Source organism: Puma concolor, chromosome B3 (genome assembly GCF_028749965.1).
Source record: "Puma concolor isolate L17-30 chromosome B3, mPumCon1.1.hap2, whole genome shotgun sequence".
Taxonomy (NCBI): Eukaryota; Metazoa; Chordata; class Mammalia; order Carnivora; family Felidae; genus Puma; species Puma concolor.
In genome coordinates, this window is record NC_141672.1 from 7096448 (window position 1) to 7117333 (window position 20886).

At 52.0% G+C, this 20886-nt stretch overlaps 1 non-coding gene across 1 annotated transcript; it reads right to left on the minus strand.

Moving 5' to 3' along the window:
• Nucleotides 1–4976: 4976 nt before the first annotated feature.
• TRNAR-UCG (transfer RNA arginine (anticodon UCG)) lies at nucleotides 4977–5061 on the minus strand. The gene has a single exon. It is a non-coding gene; the product is annotated as a tRNA-Arg (tRNA).
• Nucleotides 5062–20886: the final 15825 nt, after the last annotated feature.

Here is a 20886-nt window from a genome sequence, read left to right on the forward strand (position 1 = left end):
TTTGGGCCTTTTGGATTTGACAGTCAGCAATTCCCACCCCCTGAGGACAATTGCATGCTCTATTGGACAGATGGTGAGTTCCTTGGGGCAGGGGGTAGGCTCTTCTTCACATTTCTCTCCCCAGCGTCTGGCAGGGGAGGCATAGCAGGAGATGCGCTCCATAGAGGTCTGGTGAATGAATGACTGAACTCTGGCACTAGATTGTCTTGAGATTGGGTGAGTTGTTTTACTGCTGGTCATCGTGTCTTCATATCTGTAAAATAAGCAGGAGTGAAGGCTTAATTGTCTACACCCCTCCCACCTCTGGACACCTGCATCCTCTGATCTCACCTTGGCTTCTCCATGAGCTCAGAGCACCTGCTGCAGGAGCCATGTTAGGAAGTGACCCACTGCTCCAGGCATTTAGGCCACTTACACTTGAAAATGCCCTTGCTGGGCTTGCACTGCAGATGTCTGCATAAAAGATGTGTTACTGATGGGGGGAAATGGCTGGTAACCAGCAGAGCTGGGTAGCTGGACGTGTCCTTTTCTTGTTCTGGAATCCCTGCATGCTCTGTGATTTTCTGTCTGTCCTCACTATCCATGTCTAATGGCATTGTCTTGTTTGCAGGGAGCGACTGGGGTCCTGAGGCTCATGAGGGGATCTCCTGGCCCCGCTATGACCCTGATGCCCAGGAGTGCCCTGTGCAGGGCTTGACATTGTGTAATGCGTGGATCCCATTGTTGGTGATGAATCCGGGGACAAGATATGGGAATATGGGTGAGAGGGAAAGGAGGCTTGGAGGTGGTCCCTATGAATGAAGGCCAAGGTGACAGCAGTCACAGGGATGAAAAAGAAACACTGAGTAATTACTTGGACCTTTTGTAGGGTACGAGGAGAACGGGGAGCAGAGAGAAGGCTGGGATGGGATAGTCTGACCACGGGGGTCTCGCAGGCCATAACCGCTAAGACAGGACTGGCCTGTTGGGGCTCCATCTAGGACCGTGGTACCCACATGCCGGTGGCTGTGGGTGCCCCGTTCTTGTCCTTCCCAGGCCTGCCTGACATCAGCCGCCCCACGGGAGCTGGGGCAGAACCAGATCGGGTTCCAGAAGCTGCCGCAGAAAGCGTGGTCACTCTGCTCCCGATTTATTGGGTCACTTCAATTTGAGCAAATATGCCAAGCACAAGTTTCTGGATTGCCTTCTTCCTCGGAAAACATGCTAGGCAGATATGTGCCTGTGCTGTTATATCAGGATGGGCAGGGTTCCTCTAAATACAGACATTTGATAATTGCCCCTGGAAGCATTCGTTCTGGCACAAAAAACAGGTCAACAACGCACTGGCTCAGGAGCCGAGCGGCCTCAGTGGACACCCTGGCATCCCTCAGCCACTGGTGTCCTTCCAGGAGCCAACAACTGTTCCCTGAGCTGGAACATTTTTCCCTTGAAATTGGTATTAGGTAAACCGGTTGCACGTTCCCAAAAGACTTTAAAAACAGAGGGCTCTTTCCTCTCTCTGTTATTTTTATTTTTATTTTTATTTTTTTCTTCTGCTGCGGAATAGAAAGCCCAGGGAGCCAACCTGGTTACGAATGTGGTAAATCCAGTTACACAATGAATTCCAACCTGCACTTTTAATTTTAATAACGGCCACTCAGGGCCAAGAGGGTTTTGGACTCCAAGAAGCACGTAAAAAGTGAGTCACCGTTAATACGGTGAGCTCTTTGCTTTGGGATTAGGCCTAAGTGACAGCGCCCCGGTCCTTTTCCTCATTGGGATCGTGCCAGCAAAATGCTTCGTGCCTCTCTGAGAAAGGCAGAATTAGGTGTTCCGTTTCTTCTACTGATCTCCATAACCTCCTCCCATAAATACCTACTTTATGACATCAATAAAAGGGGAGTCGTGGCGACTCAGAGCAATAGAAATTGTTACTTTGCCGCGGACGTGTTCTGTCGAGCACTTTGGTGAGATAGATGCCCAAGCGTGGTCCTGTTGGGGGATTTTCCTGCTGGCTTTTCAAAGGATGTGCAGAAGGAGAGATTTCTCCTCGTCCCCTGAAGACACGAACAAACCCAAATTCTCAGGATGGGATGCTGTGGCCTCTTGCTTCTCAGAGTCTTGGTTCATTCATTCATTCATTCATTCATTCCCGTGTGGCTCTGCACAGTGACACAGGTGTAACTGGTTCTCCCAATCCGCAAAGTCCCGAGGGTCAAATCCTCTCTTCACAGGCTCAGCACAGAGGATGCTTAACGCGCACGTGGTGCTTTGAGGTGCACCAAACACAACCCCTCTTTTGTTTGTTCTCTTGTTTTAGAGAAGAGAAGCCTGAGGGTCAGAGAGGTGCCATGACTGTTGCCAAACTGAAGTCCTTTGCCCTGGTCTGCATGTCCTCTTAAACACTGTCACTCCCCAGCCACACTCCTTCTCCTCCTCTGTCTAAACGGCTTACTGCAGGCTGGTCTCAGAGGGACCCGAACTGCCATTGGGTGGGATCATCTCAGGGGCCGGGATGCTTGAGGACTGCCAGATGTGGTGCCCGTGGGATCGTCCCCCTCCCCCCAGCAGCAGTCCTGTCCCGGAGAGAGAGAGAGAGGTCACAGTCACGGCTTTGCTGCGGTGGCACCCGCGTGGAACTCTGCATGCTGGCACGCAGAATTATGCTAAATGGGCGAGCAGTCTGAGGGGCTGCATTTGAAGGGCTGTCCGTCGTGTTCCTGAAGTCCCCCCTTCATGCTGTGTTTCCCTAAGGGTTCACGGGAAAGAGGTTCAGTTGCAGAGGAGAGAGAAGGGCAGGTGGAGGTTGGTCACGTGCCCAGGCTGCGCCCCGTGGAGGGAACAGAGGGGTCCCAGCCGTCACGGCGCCGGCCGCCAGACGTGTGAGCGATGCTACCTTGGACATCCCAGCCTGACCGATCCTCTAGCGGAACGTGACTGCAGGTGTGTCAGCAGATGACCCCAGCAGAGGAGATGCCCCGCCAGCCCACGGGGTCAGGAGAAATAGCAGAGCATTGTGGTTTTGGGCCACTAAGCTTCGGCTGATTTGTTACACAGCTAAGGCTGGCTGAAGCATTCTCTGCCCTCACTCGCCAGGCTCCGGCCACCCGGGGGCTCACTCAGGTCTCGGGTTGTGGACTTCTGTGGTTCTCCGCATCTGGCACACTCTTTCCCTGCCTTCCTGTCCCTCAGGTTTCAGCTCGAATGTCTCAGGGCTCAGCCTGATGTTTGTCTCCGCCTCTGTCTGATAGCAGCTTGCAAATCACAGGCATAAGGGGTGGGCACAGAGGGGTTAAGTAATTTGCTCCAAGTCACCCAGCAGTGACTTGAAAGCAGGCCGTCCAGTTTTTGAGCCCAAAGGCCGATAACAACCCCTGATGATGTGTCTGTCGCCCTGTCTTTCTGCCACATCCAGGGATGATGGGAGAGGGGGGTTCACAGGTGAGTTGAAGCCTGAAATGATGCATGACCTCGAAACAGTGGTGCCCAAACCTTTTTTCCCTCCCCTTTAAGTGGCAGATTCCTTTCTTTAACTTATTTCTGGCCCACAGGAGGAAAGGGCAGCCTCACAGGGCACAGCGACTTTTCCGTCCTCACCTGCCTCTGGGGGCGGGTCCCGGTTCCGGTCGTGGCCTCTCCCGTCCCGCAGACGTTGTCTGCTCTTGCCAACTCTCTCACCGTGACCTCTGCCCCTGGCTGCCCTCTTTCTATCACCTTCAGGCCTTGCTTTGGCCCTGCTCCCCTGGTCTGTTCCCGTCCGCCTTCCTGGCTCAGTGGGGCTGGCAAGGTGCCCAGCCGACCGCCTGTGACCCTCATTCTCGTCTCTCTGCAACGCGGGGAGAGCTCGGTCTGCGGCCCACGCCCTCTGGTCAGAGGCCTTTCCTCAGCCCACTGGCCCCACAGCCTTTCCGGAGTATCCCAGGCCTGGCTGTCCCCATCCACCGCTGACCGGCTCGGCTCCCCCCAGAGTTCTCCAATCCTGCCTTTCTTTCCTCTCAGGCTGGACCTCAGGCTGGACCGCTGGCCTCTGCTCCTCCTCCAGGCTCCTCAGGGGACAGAAGCCCATCCACGTTTATCTTCTGGCCCCTCTTTCCCTGCTCTGTCCTGTTCCTTCAATTGCCTCTTCTGTCCTGGGAGGACACGTGGCCTCCAAGCCTCCAGCCCTGGCTTCTGGCCTCGACTTCTCCCCTGCCGGCTCCTTCAGAGTGCCCCCCTCACCGTGGGTCTCTGCTGCTCTCACGCTGACTTTTATTAAAGTGCCTCGGCCAGCGCTTCCCCACGGCTTTCCACGATCCCGGAATAGGAACTCCACAGAGGCTTCCGGAATGAACATAATGAGCATAATGGCACAGCACTAAAACTTACCCCTCCACTCACTTTAGGAACAGAAGCTAATATCTGTCGAGCTCTGGGCACGTGCCAGGCCGGGACTTACTTCCCACAGGGCCCCATGGGGCCGTGTGGCAATGACTCCACTCTGCACGGGAGGAAACCAGGCCTTACCTAGAAAGGTTAAATACCGTAGCCAATAAACTAGACTTTGCACCTTGACTCCATGGGTCTAGAGTTCAGGTTTTATTTGTTTTATTCTCCTTTATTTGGTAAGAACACTTCACATGAGCTCTGCCCTCTTGGAAGATGTCTAAGTGCGTGACACAGCGTTGCTATCTACGGGCACAACTTATTCGTCTTGCCAAATTGAAACTTTATGCCCATGGAACAAGTCCCACTCCCCACCTCCTAGCGTCTGGGCAACCACGGTTCTCTGCTTGCCCTTGTAAGAGCTTGACTGTTTTTAATCCATCATGTAAGTGACGTCACCTCCTCCAAGTTCATCCATGTTGCTAGAAGGCAGGATTACCTTCTTTAAAATTTTTTTTTAACGTTTATTTGTTTTTGAGACGGAGAGAGAGACAGAGTGTGAGCAGGGACGGAGCAGAAGAGAGAGGGAGACACAGAATCTGAAACAGGCTCCAGGCTCCAAGCTGTCAGCCCAGAGCCCGACGCGGGGCTCGAACCCACGAACCGCGAGATCATGTCCTGAGCCGAAGTCAGATGCTCAACCGACTGAGCCACCCGGGCGCCCGTAAACCAGCATTATCATCAATTAAACTACAGACTTTATCGGATATTCTAGTTTCTCCATTAATGTGCCTTTTCTGTTTCAGGATCCAGTTCTGGGCACCGTGTGGCATTTTATTCTATAAATCTTACCCACTCCTGAAGCATGAGCTCCTTGAGGGAGGTGAGGGAGAGCTGGTGGAGCCCTATCAGGGGCCACACGTTTCACGTGGTCCGTCCTATCACCGCCCACTCTGTGAGGGACGGAAGCCATCATCCCTTCACTCAGAAATGCGCTTTTCCAATAAGACGTCCTTGCACACCGTCAGGCTTGTGCTCGGCTCTGCAATTCCAAAGTAAAATAAGAGAACATGTGTATTCTCTCTCTCCCCAAAACACATAAGGAGCTTGGCCATCGGAGGGTAGACGGATGGACGAACCCTTGATATCTCACAGTGCAGTGATGTGGGAGCCAGCAGAGACCCCCGGTTGCTGGGGGCACAGGGTCAGGAGAAAGAGCCCGATCGTTTTGTTTAATTGGCTCAATATGCAAATCTTTGACCATCATAGCACTTCTCTCCGACGCTGGTGCCTGCCACAGGGCCTTTGCCCTTACTCTCCTCTGCCTGGAATGCGCCCCTGCCCCCTAGGCTTCTACCCGGTTACCTTCTCTCCCTTCTGTTCTCTGCTCAAATGTCCATCCCCAGTCAGCCTCTCTGGGTTTGATGAATCCCTGCCCCACCCCTTTGTCTGGGTGAGTTTGGGGGGCGGGAGCAGTTTACCTACCTGTGCTTCTGTTTTAAAATGTGGATGCTACGAGTTGCCCGGTTCTTGGGGTTCATGTGCCTTTAACCACTTAACTTCCAAAAAGTCCCACATCCAAATGCCATCTCACTGGGGGGGTTAGGGCTTCAACATAGGGATTGGGAGCAGATGGGGGGGGCATCAGGGCAGGGGGGAGACACAAACATTCAGTCCACACTACAAAGGAAACAGGCAGATTCTTTTTTTTTTTTTTTAAATTTTTTTTTTTTCAACGTTTTATTTATTTTTTGGGGGACAGAGAGAGACATAGCATGAACGGGGGAGGGGCAGAGAGAGAGGGAGACACAGAATCGGAAACAGGCTCCAGGCTCTGAGCCATCAGCCCAGAGCCTGACGCGGGGCTCGAACTCCCGGACCGCGAGATCGTGACCTGGCTGAAGTCGGACGCTTAACCGACTGCGCCACCCAGGCGCCCCACAGGCAGATTCTTAAATTAAAACTTCTCTCTCCTCGACTGACCTCTCCTCTGAGCTGAATTTTTTTCTCATCCTTTTCCTCAAGAATGAAGTGTTTTTCTCTTTCCCTTCAGGGGGCCCTTTACTTTTTCAGCTATTGCTAATTTAAGGTCCAGAAACAGAAAGGACTTAATGCATTTTTATCCTACGGTAGGTTCTTTGCACATATTTTTTTTCTAAAATAAATGTTAGCATAACCTGGCACGGCAGGTTTTATTAATATTATTACTTTTTAAGTTTATTTACTTATTTTGAGAGAGACAGAGACAGTGCTGGTGAGGGAGGCGCAGAGAGAGAGGGCGAGAGAGAGAATCCCAAGCAGGCTCTGTGCTGTCAGAGCCGAGCCAGATGTGGGGCTCAAACTCATGAACCCTGAGATCATGACCTGAGCCAAAACCAAGAGTCAGACACTTAACTGACTGAGTCACCCAGTTGCCCCTAAATGTTAGCATAACTGGAACAGGAGGCTTTATCATGTAATTGAAGAGATCATGTGATACAGAAGACATTTTACAGGCGGGAAAACCAAGACTCAGAGAACGAAATCCTTGGCCGGTTGCACACAACCTATGAATTCTGGGATGTGAACCTTCCTTAGTCTGATGCCAAGCCTGCATCCCGACCCCTGTGCCTCCCCGTGGAACCTGCCGGTTTTAATCTGGCCATGGCCTCAGTGGCTGAATGTGGATGGCTCCAGGTGGATAACACATCACCGTCTGACTTCACCCAACCCACCGCTGGCTTCTCCGCTCAATGGATGGCAGTCACTTTAGGGGTCAGTGGCTACCCTCCCACCCCGAACAGCTGCGATACCCTCATCTGTGGTCTGATCACCTCTCCGTCCAAAGGCAAGTAGCTTGAACAGTCACAGGGACTGGCAAATCTGGCCCATCGCTTTTTTTTTCTCATTGCTATTTTTATTGTTGTAAAATACCCACCACATAAAACTTACCGTCTTAACCACCTTTAAGTGTACCCTTCCGCGGCACTTAGCACATTCACACTGTTGTGCGGCTGTCAGAGAATCTTTTCCTCTCGCAAAACTGGCACTCTGTCCCCGTGGAACACTGCTCTCGATTCTCCTGTCACCTGGCTATCTGGGCCCCCACGCTTCTGCTTTCTGGCTCTGCGAATCGGAATAGTTCAGGGGTTTCACCTAAGCGGGAGCACACGGTATGCGTCCTTCTGTGCCTCGCTTACTTCACTCAGCATAACGTCCTCAAGGTTCATCCATGCTGTAGCAGGTGCCAGAATGCCGCTCCTTTTTAAGGCTGAACGATACCCCATTGCATGGATAGACCTCATTCTGTTTATCACGCCTCTGGGGGCGCCTGGGTGACTCCCACCCTTGGCGCTTGCGAATAATGTGGCTACGAGCAACCAGTGCCCTTGTTTTTGTAAATAAAGTTTTTTGGAGCACAATGATGTCCGTCAGTGTATCTTGTATTGCCAATGAGTTCTCTTCTCTACCAGGGCAGAGCTGAGTATTTGCAGCCCTCATAGCCAGAAATATTTACTATCTGTCCCTTTAAAGAGGAAACTTGCCAACCTCCACACTAATGGAACCAGGGCACGGGCCTGACTTTTTTCGTGGCTTTTGAGTGAGGCATTTCTCTTCCCTGGGTCTCAGTTTTCCTATCTGTAAAATGAAAGAATTGGGTTAGACTGTGGCTTTCGGGTTGTGCTTTCTGGATGCCCGATGGACCCCAATAGTGGGAGTGGGTTGAGTGGGAGGAACAGACACGGGTGGGGTGGGATGATGCCCCACACCCACTGGTTTCTCCAGAGTTTCTTTCTTTTTATCTGTTTTCTACCCTGAGGCTACACAGATTCTGCTCAGCGTTTCCTTTGAACGAAAGATGCCTTAGCTTTAGAAAATGTCTTGGGCTTGGGGACAAGTGTGAGGTGGGCATATCCTGGAACTCTCGATTCCCAGGTGGGTTTGTGGGTTTGTGGATTTGCAGAAGGCGAGTTGGGAGGAGCGGGCTCAGTCCTCTCTGTGGGGCAGGATTTCCAGCGATGAACTACTGGACCAGAGAGGGGGCCCCCAGAGTCAGACTGGATTCTGTCGCAGACTGGGATGTAATTTGTTGTGACGCCGGCCTTCCGAGGGGGATATCTCTGGGGACCACAGCGCCCAGGGTTCCTTCCAGACAGAGAGGACACAGTAATTCCCTGCAGACTTTGATCTCAGCAGCAATGAACTTACTTGTAATCATGTAACAACAGGGCGTGGTTCCCTGGGATGCCGGTGGCCCAACAGGAGGGGAACACATCTTTGCACGCTCACGGATGCAGAGGCCACCCTCCAGGCCTCCCGTGCTGTTGTGCCATCTGGTCAGTCTAGGCCAGTGAGATGCCTGCACAGTGGCTTTCTCATTCTCCTGGACCCATTTTAGACCAATAGCCGGGAGCGCTCTGGTCATGCCATAAAATAAGGTAAGGATCATGGAGTATTTCCAAAACATTCTGGATGCTGTCGTCTCCAAACTGACCTTGCAAACAAACACAACTGGAGTTCTTACGTGTCCTATGGGGTGTTCGTTTATTTTAATTTTGGGGAGGCCTGCAGATGTGAAGTGGTGATATTTGTTCTTCTTATCCTGGATTAGGCCGTGGAGTGCGCCCGGGACTGTACTTGGGGCGTTTATCCGTCAGCTGAGCTCAGAGACGTGGGGCGTTCCAAGAGGAGTTGACCTTCAAGAGTATGAACTGTGGGCTCGCCCTGACGACCAGATCCTTTCAGCTTCAACAGCGCAGCCAGAGGGAGGCTTGGTGCCTGTCTCATTTGCACACGTTGGGAGGAGGGCATTACCCCCATTCACATCGGAGGAAGCTGGGACTCGGAGAGCAAAGGTGGCCTCAGCTAGACAATAAGACAAGAAGTCGTTTTAAGAAGGACATATGTAAATAAATCCACTGCTGCATGGCACAACCTGTCAGTGACAGCTTGTATTTCCAACCTCAGTCGTCCATGGCCCTTACTGGCCTTCACCCCAAAGAACTCCTTATATGGCCTGTGACAGTTTTCACCCGCCTGAGACCAGTGCTAATGGCCTGGACATATGTTATGTTATGTTATGTTATGTTATGTTATGTTATGTTATGTTATGTTATTTTTTTTAATTTTACTTTATTTTTTTAAGTTTATTTATTTTAAGAGACAGAGAGAGAAAGTGAGCTCATGCAAGTGGGGGAGGGGCAGAGAGAGAGAGAGAGAGAGGAAAAAAGAGAAAGAATCCCCAGCAGGCTCCACACTGTCAGTGCAGAGCCCGATTCGGGGCTCGAACTCATGAACCATGAGCTCATGAGCCCAATTCAGATGCTTAACCGACTGAGCCACCTAGATGCCCTGGCATTTTTTTTTTTTTTGAAGTGTAGTTTTACCTAATTGACTTCCCATCACCGGCTTTTGGTGACCCTTTGGTTTAGAGTCTCTCCTGTCCCACCGTGAAATGGATCCTGGTGTCTGCTCACCCAGGAGGTTCTCAAATTATGTGTGATCTCCTGGCTTGGGTTGGTGTCGTGGCTTGGCCGTCTGGGGACAGCCGCTCCTGTGTGACTCACTCCCGGTCCCCTAGGCCCCCAGGACACAGTATTGCCGTGCTGGCTCCCAGAGTTTCACCTTCTCTTCCCTCTTCCTGGAACATTTGTCGCCTAGAGGGTCACATGACTCACTCTATCCTCTCGTTAGGGGCTCCAACATGCCCGGCTCAGAAAAGCCTTCTCTCTCCACGTACGTGAAACAACAGCTCCTACCTTGTTCTCCTTGGACTTGTGGCACGTGTTATTACCCGACCCTCTGTTACAGGGATTGACAAACTTTCTATAAAGGGACAGATAGTAAATAGCTTCAGCTTTGCGGGCTATCTGGTGTGTGTCACAACTATTTATTCCTGCCCTTGTGGCGGAAAACACCCACAGACGATGCATAAGTGCGTGAGCAGGGTTGTGTGTCAATAAAACTTTATTTACGAAATAGGTGATTGCCTGGATTCATTACTATACCCCGGAACCTAGAACACAGTAGTCGTTCAGGTGAATGTTGACTCATAAATAAATGAATGTCCAACTGCGTCCCTTTTCTTTTTAAGAAGAGCTTTATCGGGTTATAATTTGCTTGTATAAAGCGTATCCATTTGAAATGTTCAGTTCAATGATGTTTAGTGTATTTGAGAAGTGGTGCAACCACCACAGCCCAATTTTAGAAAATTTGCGTCACTCCAAAAAGAAGCCGTGTGCCCATTAACAGCTCTCTCCACTCCCCGCACCTCCTGTGCCCAGCCCTAGGCGACTATTAATCTGCTTGCTTGTCACTGTGCGGGTTTGCCTGTTCTGGCTGTTTCAAACCGAAGGAATCGTACAATATGTGGTCTTTTACACCCGGCTGTTTTCACTTGGCATCGTGTTTCCAAGGTTCGTCGGTGATGCAGCCTGTGTCTGAACTCCACTCCTTTTTGTTGCTGGATAATATTCGGGAATTTGTTGCAACCTCAACACCCCCTCTTTCTGTCCCCACTCTTGTTCCCAGCCATCCTAGTGCGTGCCAAGTGGGGTCACATTCTGGAGTTGATCTGCACCTTCCTGGTGAGTAAAGATGTTGAGCATCTTTTCATGTCTTTATTGGCCATTCGTATATTTCCTTTGAAGAAGTGTCTGTTCAAGATCCTTTGCCCATTTTTAAATTCGGTTACGTATGTTTCTACTATGGAATAAAAGTGTGTTGTCTATCCTGGCTGTAAATCCCTTATCGGGTAGATGATTTGCAAATGTCATTTCCTAGTCTGTGGGCTGTGTTTCCAATTTCTTGATGATGTCCCATGAAGCATAAAGGTTTTAAATTTAGACCAAGTCCGATTTATCTGTTTTTTTTTTTCTTTTGTTGCCTGAGCTTTTGTTATCATAGCCATGAAAACAGTGCTTCACCTAAGCTCGCAAAGATTTACTCCTACATTTTCTTCTGAGGGGTTTATAATTTTAGCCCTCACATTTAGACACTCGATCCTTTTGTGTTGATTTCTGTACATGTGGGAAGTAGGGGCATCCAGCTTCACTCTTTCACACGCAGATGCCCAGTTGTCCCAAATCAGGTGCTAAAAAGATTGTTCTTTCTCAGTTTTATTGTCTTGACACCCTCGTGAAGACTCAATTGACCATAAATGTGAGAGTTTGTTTCTGGATTCTCATGTCTATTACGTCGATCTATAATTTGTCCTTCTGCCGGGACCACACTGCCTGGATTACTGTAACTCTTCGTAAGTTCTGAAATCGGGAAGTGAGGATCTTTTGGCTTCCCTCTTCTTTGTGGACATTATTTTGGTGTCCCGGTCCTTTTGACTCACAAGCCTGTGAAAGGGCTGAGCATCCTGCCCAGAGAGCTTTCGAATTGCCTCAAAAGGGCATCAAACCCTGTGCCTCACCGGGTCACTGCCTTTTCTAGTCGTCAGAGCTCTGTGATGGCATGTCTGCGGGTTCTAGTCCTGGCTCTGCGGCTAACTCTGTGGCCAACAGATGGTCCCCTCCCCTCTCCGCATCTGAGATGCTTCGTCTTGAGATGAGAGATTCACACTAGATGACATCCTCACTGGAACTGAGATTTCCATGGTCCTGCGACTGTTGAGATACCATCCAATTGGGGGAGAATATCATCGGGTCTGACAGAGCTACTCTACCCTTTAGAAGAAATGTTGAAAATGACAAATTCAGGGTGAGGCAAAGCAGATGATATTCATTTAATTGCCTGGAAAATTATTACATGTTTTTTACCTCATTAGAAAGTTGTTGTTTTCAACATTGACCTTAAAAATTAACGTAGGGTCTGTCAAGATTCTGCGGTACAGGATTTGTTTGACAATTTGATGATTGTAACCCAGAGTTAAACAATCTTTTTTTTTTTTTTTTTTGTCTAAATTTATCTGCTTGTTTCCTTTCTCTATCTGAATTCTGACCCAATTATTAAGGGACATTTTTTGAAAATTGGCCTCAAGAAAGGAATTTAAAGTAAGAATCAGAGGAGGGAGCCTGGGTGGCTCAGTCGATGGAGCATCCGACTTCGGCTCAGGTCACGATCTCACGGTTTGTGAGATTCGAGCCCCGCGTCAGGCTCTGTGCTGACAGCTCAGGGCCCGGAGCCTGCTTCGGATTCTGTGTCTCCCTCTCTCTCTGCCCTTCCTCTGCTCACACTCTGTCTCTCTCTCTCAAAAATAAATAAACACTAAAAAATTAAAATGAAAAAGGCATAAGAACAGACGCAGGAGGCAGCACTGGGAGGAACTTGAGAGGGAAGCTGAGGGTTTGGGCGAGCGGCTGGGGAAATCTGAATCCGGGGGCCCTCCGAGGGATATCTTGTTGGTGTTCCAGCCACATTTCTCCAGCCCGCCCTTCCCTTGGCTGCTAGGTGCTTTGGCTTCTCACCTGTGGCACCTGTGCCTCCCTTCGGGGATTGCCTTTAAGCTACCGGAGCTGCCTTGCCAGCCCAGGAAGACAAGGGAACTGCCATGTGAGGTTATAACCCCTTGGGGTTCCTTAGCCAATGCAATGACTGACTGGTGAGGGAGTCAAGAGTTCTCTTGCAGGGTCAGCCTGAATCTGCTCTTCAGGGAGCTTCACAGCCTTGCTGAGTTTCTTCTCCTACTCTTATGAGTTTCGCCTGGGAGAACGCCGGTAGGAGATCCCTAGCCCATAAATCCTCACCTCAGGGTCCACTTTTGGGAAACCTGATCCCAGACATCTGCCACAGCCGTGTATGCTTTGGTTGCGTCAAGAGGAGTATAGTATCTAGGATAAGGGAGGTGAAAATTCTGCTTTATGTTGCTCAGACCATGACAGGAGTGTTGGGGTTGGTTGGTTAAAGTGTCGATTAAAACATTTTGTGGAAGCCTAGCAGGTTCAGTGGAAGGGGGCCTTGGTGGTCCAAGAGTTCCAAAGGAAGTTGCATGAGGAGTCAGAACACCTGAGATACTCTTGAGAGGACTCAGGAGGAACCAGACCAGTGTCCTCAAATATCTGGAGTGCTATTGGGGGAACAGGGCAGTAGCTTATTCAGGGAGGCCCTTACAGACAGATTGAGGACCAGGAAGCAGAAGATGAAGGGCAGTAAATTTTGGCTCTATATGAGGAAGACCTTCCTAATAAAGTCATCCAAGGATGGGGTCAGCTGACTGGGAGAATGTAGGTTTCCTGTCACGGGATGGAACCAAACACACGATGTACAGCCCCTCGAGGGGGGATAGAGGAGATTCTCGTCCTTCATGGTGATTTCCCTTGAAGTTCCAAGATCGTTACTATTAACATCCTAAAACACCCCTGGAATATAAAATCAGACCTTGGTCCCACCTTCAAGGAGCTTCTAGTTTAGTGGGGAAGATACACACACACACACACACCCCAAAAAGTGTGACAAGACATAAACAAGTTGCTATGGTGAAAGTTCTCTTCATGTTGGGGGCAAGGAAGGCTTCTCTGAGGAGCAGACGATTGATGGAGGTCTGGAAGAGCAGAAGGAGTCGGGCACATTGGAGAGCTCAGGAGGGCACCCAAAGCCCAGGCACTGACCCGCATGGTGAGAAGACCCGGCAAGGGTTGGGCGCGTAGCGGGCTGAGCCCAGTGGGTGGGGCAGCCCTGAGCCTGCCCGGGGAGGGCATGTTGGATCACCTGTGCATGGGGACTTCCATTTTATTCTGAGAGCTTTGGGAAGTCGCTGAAGGGATACGAGACTCAGGTGTGACTTGAATGTTGGACTTGCTCACCTGGTGGATGGTGGGGCTGTTTAATGAGGTGGCACCACTGGAGAGGGTGCGTTTTGGAGGAGTGGTTGTTACAGTGTTGCACCTTTACGAGTTCTGTAATCCCTAAGTTCTGTGCCCTTCTCCTTGCTGGGCCAGGAGCGCCTGCAGGGCGAGGCTGTGCCCTCCGTCGCCTTGCGTTACCTGAACCAGCCCGGTGGCTGCACGAATGATTCCTTCTTTCCACCGTTGTCCCAGAGACCAGAGCTTTCTGGAGATCTGAGGGGATCCCAGTGGGTCACAACCTCCTTTCTGATATTTCGTCTCCTGCCTGCTGTGACAGAGTGCCTGCACATGTTGTGGCTTCAGACCCCCAGGGCCCTGGCCCTTCCTGACCGTCGATTGGGAGAGTCTGCTCAGAGATTTTGTTTTCTCCTTTGAGGACACGATCCCTTCTTATCTCTGATCTGGACCGGATTGGTCTAATGGGAAACAAAAGTCCCTTTCAGTGACCCAGGGCTGTTGCTTGCCACGCTGTCTCTGGGCTGCAGGGGCCGGTGATGGTCCCGTGTGTTCTAACAAATGAGGCAGAGACCAGACACTATGGTACAGTGTGTGTGCGTGTGTGTGTGTGTGGGGGGGGTACATGTGTGTGTAAGAGAAATTTGTTCTACATTCTCTACTTTAAGCTAGTGGGGTTTCACAGGCATGCTTGTGGATCAGTTGAAAATTACTAGAGCGTCAGCTGACCACCCTGTTGATGGGTGGGTGGCATTGAGCCCTCTGTGGCTTGGGGCTGCCCTGGGTGTCCAGCTCCCTCTGCTACATGGGAGGCAGTCCCCGTGGTGTCGTGGGAAAGTTACCAGGCATAGAGTCAAAACTCCTGAGTCCCGTGTAAGCTCTGAGTCTCACCGGCCCGATGACCTTGAGCGAGCCTTCCAACTTCTCAAAACCAAGCTCGGGCTATTTTGAAATGAGGAGACCAGTACCTCCTTGGTTGGGTTTCTGTGCAATTCAGTCGCGTGCAAAGTGACTACGGAAAGCAGGCCAACTTCCTTTGCCTTCCTGGCCACAGCATTTCCTTCTGTACAACGGGAAGTGAGATTCAGGGACTTCTGGGGTGTTTTCCTACGGAATGCTCATTTTGTAAGAAAAATGTTCACGTTAAAAACAACAACAAGAAAGAAGAAGAAAGCCTTCTGTATAAAACAAGCAGAGATGGGCGTCCCTGAAGTCTGTGGTCCCAGAAGTTGCAAATTCAAATGCGTGTAGGAACCGGGCAGATGGACTGAAGCTGGCCACGGTCGGGTGAGGGCAGGGACACTGGTGGCCTGAGGAGGACGTGTCCCGTCTGAAGTGGGGTGACCACTGTTCAGCTTTGGTTGGCTGAAGTTGTGCAGTTGGACGGATCCTGTGGGGGTCAGAGCTTATGTGACATCTGATTCGTAACGATCGGCCCCTCAATTTTAAACACTCTGAAAGTCAAAAGAAGTCTCTCTGTGGGCTTGTCTGTCCCACTGATTGAAATGCTACTTCTTGGTAAGTGCCACCACGGGTAGAGTTTACCCCAACGTGAAATTCTTAGAGGGACCGTGTGGCTCTCGGGTGACAGTGCCCAAGATGGCTGTTTTTTGTTTTTTTTTTTAAATTTTTTTTTCAACGTTTTTTATTTATTTTTGGGACAGAGATAGACAGAGCATGAATGGGGGAGGGGCAGAGAGAGAAGGAGACATAGAATCGGAAGCAGGCTGCAGGCTCCGAGCCATCAGCCCAGAGCCTGACGCGGGGCTCGAACTCACGGACCGTGAGATCGTGACCTGGCTGAAGTCGGACGCTTAACCGACTGCGCCACCCAGGCGCCCCCCAAGATGGCTGTTTAAGATGAGTGAAAGGGGGCACCTGGGTGGCTCAGTCAGTTAAGCATCCGACTTTGGCTCAGGTCGTGATCTCATGGTTCGTGAGTTTGAGCCCTGCGTTGGGCTCTGTGTTGACAGTTTGGAGCCTGCTTGAGATTCTCTCTCTTTTCTCTCTCTCTGCCCCTTCCTCTCTCTCTCTCTTTCTCTCTCTCTCTCTCTCTCTCTCTCAGAGTAAATAAATAAAGCTTTAAAAAAATTAAAAAAAAAACAAGATGAACGGAAGCAGAGCAGCAAAAAGAAACAGGAAAGCAGGTGGAGGGCAGGATACAGACCGGGCGTGCACGTTCTATGGAGACGGAACGTTTGTGCCCCTGCCAAGCTGTGTGTTGAGACTCTGATCCCAAGCGTGATGATTTCCAGAGATGGGCCCCCAGAGATGGGGCCTTTGGGAGGTGACTGGGATTCGGCGAGGTCATTTGGGTGGTGCCCCGAGGATGGGATCAGCGCCCATCCCGAAGAGAGCTGACAGCGTTCTCGTTCTCCCCTCCTTCCCTGACCTACACCGCGCTCTCTGCCACTCGAGGACACAGCCCAGGACGCAGACCAGGAGACACCGTGTCAGTCTCCAGATCTGCCAGCGCCTCGATCCCGGGTTTCCCAGCCTCCAGACTGTGAGAAATAGATCTCCCGTTAGCCCTCCAGCTCCTGGGGGTTTCCTTACAGCAGCCTGGGCCGACTAAGACAGTGCGGGAGGGGATGGGCCCGGGGTGTGGGCATCAGAAGCTTATATGACCCGGGCGGGGGACTCCAGATGCTTTGAAAGACCAGGGTGGGACACCCACTCACCTTCCCGGGTCTGTGTGAGCCAGCTGGCTCCAGAGGTGGCGTCCGTGGAGATGCCGGGGGGTGGGGGACAGTGGTGGGGACGGGGGAGAAGCATTCCTCAATGTGTGATGCACACCCCACGTGCTGCTCAGCCACAGCTGCCCAAGCCCGCGTGCACCCAGGTGGGGGCCTTGGGGCTGGGAGGCCGGCCGTGCACCTGCACCGGGTGTGGGGTGGGGAATGCGCCATGATTCGTCACCTTCGTCCCTCGGCCTGGACCGTCCTTGGCTTCTATTTGCTCTTGGTCTCCAACACGGAGCTCAAGCTTCTCATCTGAGAGGTTCTCCCGACTTTTCGGTGAGGTGGGGCCCCATTTCGAGCTCCCATAACCCCCTGAGCCTCCTCTACGTTTCACGACGCCCGTGACACCCTGCGTTAGGCTTCCTATCCCCCTGGGCATGTGTGTCATTCACCGGACAGGAGGAAGGGCCATTGGAGGGACCACCCCCCACATGGACATTGAAGCTCAGAGAGGAGACTGGTTGGGTCAGGGGCCCACAGCGCAGGTGGGCGACACTGGACTTGAATGCACGATGCCGGAGACCCTTTCCACGCCCGCCCTCCCTTCTCAAGCTCAACACCGAGGCGGGTGCGGGCCCTGAGGTTTCCTTCACCCTTCTCCCCAAAGATGCTCACGTGATAAGTCAAGCTCTGCCTTCTCCTCTGTCTTTGATCTCCCTATTTTTAAAACACCGGGAATTGTAATAGTTATGATTGGGTAATGTGAGAAGTAGCTCCCCCCTTCGGGGTACACTTTGTATTTTCTTGGCATTCCATCAAGGCGATGCTGGTAAACACAAGGAGAGATGCTTTTTCAATCCACTTCCCTGTGATGCTCTCAGGGCTTTCGTCAAGCCCTGAGAAAGGGCAGCCTGGTCCTCTCCGGGAGGAAGGATGCCTGCGGCTCCCAGGCACGCGGTCCAGGGAGGACGGGTCAACTCTCCCAACGGCCTGGGGTGGGGCTCTGATGCTCGCTCGCCGGTCACTGGGTGACTTCTCATTCTCCTGACTGGTCGGCAGATGGAAAGGGCCACCCACGATCATGAAGCCCTTGGCCAGGGTTGCGGAGAGCCTGTGTGACTGAAGCCCCCGTGGGCCGAGGGGCTGTGTGGCACTGCCTGGTGGCTCCAACCCTCCTGAGCTGTGACACAGCAGCACACGCGGGAGCCACTGACCCTTCTCTGTCTGGAGTTCTGCTCTGCACATGTGAATGTGTGCACGTTATCAGGGGCTGATGCAGGTTCCGGTGTGGTGGCCTCAGCCCAAGGGTGACACCGCTGGCATGGGCCAGGGCGGGCTGAGACCTGACCCCATCTGCCTCCCACACCCGTGTTCTCGCTATTGCAGGAGAAGCCACTGCAGGAGCCCAGATCCCTTGCCTCCTGGCCCCTTGTCCAGTGCTCTTTTGCAGTGATGATCATGCCGGTGATAACAACAGCTGACATCTAGTGATTCACTCTGTGTGCGGGGCACTGTTTACTAAATGCTTTGCATGGGTTAATGCGTTAGAACTTCATGCACGACCATGAGGAAACTGAGTCACAGAAAGGTTGGGTAAGCCGCCCAAGGTCGTGGTGCCAGGATGAGGCCAGCTGTCTTGCTCCAGGACCCGTCTTCTCAGAGGGTCAGCTACACTGACCCTGTAGACTGTAGTTCGTAGACTCTATAGTTCGCCAAGGTCCTCCCAAGCTTGGGGGAAGCTCGCGCTGTGGGCCGGCCGTCTCCCCTCTGCTGTGGATCTGCTGGAAGCAAGGTGATGTGAGTTCATCCGGGCGGGAAAGTGGCTGGCGTGCCTGCGTTCCGGATTCCATAGGCAGACGTTCTGGGGTATTCGTCCTGGTATTCATCGCCCCAGCGACTCTTCAAGTTGCCCACGCTCTGCCCACTTCATTGACGGAGAAATGGAGGCACGGCGCGGAAAAAGACTTCCCAAGAGCACACGGCTGGAAAACAGCACAGGTGTCAGACTCAGATCTACCCGGGACACCTTTCTGTCCCTCGAAACAAGGGCCTTCGGTCAAGGGAGGGAGGAGGGAGGGAAATGACCAAGAAAAAGAAAAACCAGAACAAAAAGACAGAGTTCTAGGTGGGGTAGGAGCGGTGTGGATGGTGGGGAGCCGGGGTGTCTGTGACTGGCCACGGTCACCGCCCTGGCATGGCCTCCCGTGGGACGATTCTGGGGGTGCCGTGCAGTCTGCCTGGGGAGCCTGGGGGCCGTGAGTGTGTCACACGGAGAGCGGCTGGAGAGAACGCGTAGCTGGGCCTGAGTACAAGGGGCCGGGATCCCAGGGACTGGCAGGCACGGCTGACGGGCCTCGGGTTTTCTTTGCGGAAAATTATTGTGCAGTAGTGAACGTACACCTCATTCCTTCTGAGGCCTGTTGGAAGGAGAAGGTGGAGGAAGAGGAAACTTTCCGAGAGAGGATGCGGGGCAGTGAGACTTGCCCCGTGTGGACAGAGAGCTTTGTGAGTCCGGCAGCCGGCCCGGGGGCCGGAGGTCCACACTGGGCCGTTGGAGTCTGGGGCAAATCCCCACAGCAGGCAGCTGGGGACACTCCACTCCGTTCCTGGAGGTGGGAAAGGCTGGGGGAAGCACACAGGAGGCCAGCTCAGGGTCTTTCTCTCGGGGTTTCATTCCGCAAAGGGAAAGCTCCCTGCATTCCATGGCAGAACTGATCAACAGGGCAGGACTGGCTGCCCCAGCCCACTTCGGATTCTGTCTCCCTCTCTGTCTGCCCCTCCCTCATTCATACTCTGTCTCTCCTTCTCTCAAAAATAAATAAACATTAAAAAACATGTGCAGCTCGAATATTGGTATCTGGTGCCCACCCCCACCTTCCTGTGTGACATTGGGTGCACGTGTGTGTGCAGGCACACGTTTAGAACCTGACTGCTCTCTCTGCAGCCGCAGGACAACGTGCATACATCTTACCTTCTCCACCCGAGAAGGTGGATCATGGTCAGCGTTTTGTCAACTTCTTGCGTTTTGAGAATGTCACTTCATGATGCCTGGACCCGTGTGGAGACAATTCCAGCGACAACCAGGGTGATGTGAGCCTGCAGTCTTGAGGGTTTGTGTAAAGGACAAAGTTTTTGGGCACCATGCTTACACACACACACACACACACACACGCGCGCGCGCGCGCGCGTCCCTTCAACCTAAGCAAAACCAATGCAAAAACGAGACAAAAACCTCTGGACTGTTAATCAGGAGAAACAAGGTGGCGTTCATCTCGGCAGTTTGTGTGACCTTTGTCCTGCTGCTTTAACATCTTCTCCCACAAAGTGGGGATGAGTCTGTTGACCACACCTTCCATGTCATGGGGTGTAGACAAGGAAGATCCTTCTAGGCACCTTCATGGGGTGCTGCCCGTGTCTGGCGGGAGGCAGTGTGTGGTTGAGGACGCACGGTGTGCATTTGCCTCATTCCTGACCCGAGGACTAAGATACTGGATTTCTGTCACCTCTGCTTAGCGACCTTCATGAGGGCTTCTTGTGGGTGAGGTGCTGTGCTAAGGGGGCGTCTTAGGTTCCAAGAGCAGTAGTGACAAATTGTCACAAACTGGGGGGCTTAGAGCAACAGAAACTTACGTTCTCACGCTTCCGAGGGAGACTATGGTCTGTGCCTCTGTCCTAGCTGCTGGTGGCTCTGGCCATCTTGGATCCCGCAATTGAGATGTGTCACTCCAGCCTCTGGTTCAACTTAAGTGGCCTCTTTCTCTGTGTCTCTGTGCAACTTCTCTCGGCCTTTTCTCCAACCAGACACTTATGGTGGAGGTGGAGCCCCCTGAGATAACCCAAGAGGATCTCATCTGGAGATCCTTAACTTGATCACATCCACAAAGACCTTTTTTTCCAAATAAGATCTTATTCTTAGGTTCCTGATGGACATAGCTTCTGGGGAGGAAGGGCTAGCATTCAGCCCACCATCGATAGGTACTGAATATCCACTTACGCCTCACAGACGAGACACCCGAGGTCTAGAAGAGCAAGGTAAGTTGTTCTAGACTTAGTGACAGAGCTGGAACTCAGTTCGGGTCTCTCTGACTTCAAAACCCATGCTCTTAACAGTCAAACAAATGGTTACCCTTCCTCCTACC